General features: G+C 34.3%; 1 non-coding gene across 1 annotated transcript; it reads right to left on the reverse strand.

The window, feature by feature from the left end:
• Positions 1 to 3,717: 3,717 nt before the first annotated feature.
• LOC121790682 lies at positions 3,718 to 3,819 on the reverse strand. The gene has a single exon (XR_006048373.1). It is a non-coding gene; the product is annotated as a U6 spliceosomal RNA (small nuclear RNA).
• Positions 3,820 to 4,762: the final 943 nt, after the last annotated feature.

Genomic DNA, 4,762 nt, shown 5'->3' on the forward strand with positions numbered 1-4,762 from the left:
TCAGTGATAACTTAGCGGATCCGTTAACGAAAGTTTAAACCGTGATCAATTGCATAATTGCTAAAAGGAATGAGACTGAAAACCACATCTAAAAGATGATTATAGTGGTAACCCAACCATACGATTGGAGATCCCATGGGCTTGGTTCAATGGGAAAACGAAGCTATATGAATCTAGTTGTAACACTCGGAAGATTTTTTATCTTCGCCATTCTTTAGAAAGCATTTAGTGTTGTAACCTGCATGTGGTAAGAGGCTAAGTTTTGACTTTTAATGATTCTTAGAAACCTCGAGGAGGTGGGTATTGCAGGATACCTAGAAAAGAATCACCTATGTAAGTGAAGAAGTGTGGGCCGCTTCAACATGTGAATCACTTATGAATCCAAAGTGGTGTTCCATGGCCAGTAAAGGACACAAACGTGAGAACTGATGAGTTTGTAAATAATATTGTGTCAATATTATTGTCTCGGTATACACCAAGGAGGAATGGTTCAAGGCATCACGTCCACCAGGCCGCCGGTATGCCCGATAGTGTTGACTATGGAAAGTTCAAAGCCCCAAGCTACTATTCCAAATGCAATATTATTTCTCGAGAATTGAGCAAAGAGTCTGCATGCATGCATTCATGTCTTGTGTTGGTTTGAGCTGGCAGAGCTCTAACCAATGTGGGGGATTGTAGGAAAACATGTGAAACATGTGGATTTTCCAAAAGTCTAGGCTTTTGGCTTTTCACTTACTTTTGGTTTATGGTGTCCCTTAATGCAAGACCTTTGAGGTGGCCTCCCCTATCCTATAAATAGGTGGAGCTTAGGATTTTTCCAAAAGTCTAGGCTTTTGGCCTTTCACTTACTTTTGGTTTATGGTGTCCCTTAATGCAAGACCTTTGAGGTGGCCTCCCCTATCCTATAAATAGGTGGAGCTTAGGAGAGTAGAAGATACCAACAACAACAAGCATTCTCTATCTCTAGCTCTCTACATCCTAGTTCACATATAGGAGCATTGCATAGCTCGATTCTCGGAACTCCATCAAGTTCGCCGGTGCCTAGCGGGTTTGAGGTGCTTCTACACGCTAGGAGGAAGTCGTTTTATCTTTGGGGGCAATACGCCATTCCGTGAGCACTAGCCGGGGCGTAATTTGTCTTGCGGAAAGAGGGCTTTCCTCGACTCGACTTATAAATTTGGTTTGCTTTATTTCCATTGTAATTTCCATTCCTCTTTTGTTGCAAGTTTCCTTTCGATTGTAATAGTTAGAGTACCGCCTGTACACGGCTTGGGAATTTCTTCCCATTATTTCTAACAAATAACTCCAATGAATTAGCGTGACTACCAGAATAAGATTTACTATTCTTATACTCCATTTGGCACTTTATACATACGAAAGGCGAAATGTTGCTAATCGTTCCAGATTTGCCTGCAGTACAACAATACTAGTGCTAGTATTGTGAATCATTTCACGCTTTTTTCAACTACTCATTCAGTCTTATAAAAATTACTCACCGCTCTCGCAAAAAATATGACACATTGTGAATGACACGAATTTTAATATGAAATTGACGGATTTTAATATGAAATTGGTAAGTACTCCCTCCGTCCCAATAAATATGAAACATTTGATTTCTGGCACGGGAGTGTTGTCTGTGAGTTAATGAAATGAGAGTAAAGTAAGAGAGATGAAAAAGTAGAGAGGGTGTTGTTTTCATTTTAGGAAACATTTCTTTTTTAGTGGGACAATCCAAATAGGAAAACGTTTCATTTCTAGTGGGACAGAGGGAGAAAAGAGAAAAAAGTAAGAGAAAAGTAGTGTTAGTGGATTGTGGTGTCCATATTAGTAATAGGAGATAATGAAAAAAAGTAAAAGAGAATGGCAAAAAGTAAGAGAGGAGTAGTATTAGTGGAATGTGATGTCAATGTTATTATTAAGACAGAAGAGAAAAAAATACTAGTAAAAGAGAAGTTGTTGAAAACTTTCTTTTTTAAATGTGCTCTATTTTTGTGGACAACCAAAAATGATAAATGTGCTCTTTTTTTCGTGGACGTATGGAGTACTATGTTAAATAATTTAAGGTAAAATAGGAGAATTTTTTTAAAAATAGTAAATTGGGTAAAAGAGAATAAAATAAGATGAATTAAATATTTTATTTTTTTATTAAAAACAAAAATTACTATAATATTCTTTAAAGAAAACGTACTAAAATTAGTTGGGATTAGAATTTACGACGCATGGGAAAAATTTATTCCGCCTATGGTGGAGTAATCAATTGAACACGTCATTTTTCACGGCCTAAAATAATTTAAACCGACCGTAGACTAGATTGGCCTAGGAAAGTATCTTTTAGAGGGTCCACAATGGTGGCCCTTGAAGGCCACCATTTGTGGCCTGGCCACCATTCGTGGCTCTCATATGGCTTCCGTAATGGTAAAGTCAACAAAACTATTAAAAATAACAAGGGCCACCAAATGTGGCCCTCTTTAAAAAAAAATAATTTGTTTATTTTTTTAATATTATTTTTAATTTAAGTCTAATAAATTTTATTAGTTTTAAATTTATGATATTTATAAATTTAATTAAAGTAAAATAATGTGGAAATGTAGTATATTTATGCACAAAATTTCGAAAATTAAAAAAATAATAATAATAATTTCCGCAGCCCAGCCGCGATTCTCGGCGCTTGCAATGGGAGGGCCGCGGCTCACACGGCTCAGCCGCGTGAAGGCCGCGGCCGCGGCTCAGCCACGCTTCTCGCCTCTCCGCCCCGGCTCTCGGCCTTTGCAATGGGGGGTCACGCGCCGCGGCTCCCCCATTGTGGACACCCTTAGGATGATATCTAAAAGTTTTTATTTCAATTCCATTATTTAATACTAGTACTCTTATAATTAAAATTAAATTCTAATATTAATTATTAAATTTTTACAATTTAAATATCATGGTCAACAACAACTAATTTGAATTTTGAATAATTACAAAACTTACTCCTACTACTTAGACACAACTAGGGGTGGGTCGATATGAGATAACGTATCGAAAACGTTGTATCGTATATCGTATCGAAAATATCGATATCAAAGAATTGCATATCGTTATCGTATCGAAAGTTTTGATATATCGAACTTTCGATATGGATAATATCAATATCGTTATCGTATCAATATTTCGATATATCGTACCGAAATTCGATATATCGAAATATCGATATCGTATCGAATACCTGTATATCGAAAATTATAATTTCAAAACTTAAAATTCACACAAAAATTAATAAAACTTCAACATAATAAAATTAATAGTGTTTTTATCTCCATAATCAAAATACAACACAACCAAGTACAATTAAATGGATTTATATATATTTATAATTTTAAATTTTAATATGTATTGAATTTCAATATGTTTCGATATATATGATATACATCGTATATTCGATATAAAACGATATATTGCGATATAAGGAAATTCATATTGTTATCGTATCGAAAACTTACGATACAGTATCGTATCGTATCGAAAATTATGATATATCGAAAATTCGATAATTTTTCGATATTTTTCAATACGATACGAGCGATATATCATTTTTTCGATATTTTTCTCCAGCCCTAGACACAACATACTAATTTGAACTTTTACTTGGTGCATGCAAATTCGATAATTTTCTCATAATTGTAAATGTTTTAAATTAAACTAGTTTTACCTTTTCTATGCATTAGTAGTAGTATATTGTTTTTCGTTTTCTCTCTCGTAAGTATGCGTGTCATCCTTGCGCAGGGGCCATGCTAATCTTCTCTGTATCGTTCCAATTTTATCGGATGTCCCCGAAGGGACTTCTCTCTCGTAAGTAGTAGTAGTAGAATTTACACACTATTCCCTCCGTCCCAACTAAGTTGAGTCGTATTCCTTTTCGGGATGTTCTAACTAAATTGATGTATTTCCTTTTTTAATAAAACAAACAATATATCCAATCACTCTTGCTTTATTTTATCATCTACTTTACTCTTTCCTATTTTATTCCTATCTCTCTTTATTTTTTCTACTTTATTCCTATCTCTTAATTTTTAACACAATTATTTAATCTTCGTACTCAAAAGTATGATCTCAACTTAGTTGGGACGGAGGGAACAATCCATTTAATTATTCCTTGAATTGATCCAGTCCTATTTCCCAGCAAAATACAAGTAGTGATTGACAACTCCTCTACAAAATCAAGTCAATGATCCTGAATTCACGAAAAGGTAAGATTTTTTATTTATTTGTATATTCGAATAATAGCTTTTCAACGATTTTGAAATGTTATTAAATGCTACACAGTAGATTCCAAATACGTGGGGCTTAAGTTCAAGTACTCCACTAATATGTCCAATTCTCTAATGTCGGTTAATATGTTTCAAGGTTGAAAAATCACATATAATCTCAAGATTCTCAAGTTCTCAACCTCTATCGACGATGACAGATACTCTCTCCAAACGAAAGCATAATTATAATAAACACGTTTCATAAATTTGGGTTTGTGACACAACAAAAATATTCCGGCACCCGAATAATTGAAAATATTGGATATTTTTTGTACAACAAAAACAGTTCCATATGCTTATGCAAATGCACGTATATTGTGTGTTGCTGTGTTGGTCTAATGGTAGTGTGGCTAATAATCAGTTCAAATGTAACAAGTTCGAACTGTGACGCGATTTTTAAAAATTTATTTTTAAGAAGTATTTGCTAATTAAAGAAATGTACATTTTTTTTAAATATAATAAGACTTGAAGATTTA

The sequence above is a fragment of the Salvia splendens genome, unplaced genomic scaffold (genome assembly GCF_004379255.2).
Source record: "Salvia splendens isolate huo1 unplaced genomic scaffold, SspV2 ctg582, whole genome shotgun sequence".
Classification (NCBI taxonomy): domain Eukaryota; kingdom Viridiplantae; phylum Streptophyta; class Magnoliopsida; order Lamiales; family Lamiaceae; genus Salvia; species Salvia splendens.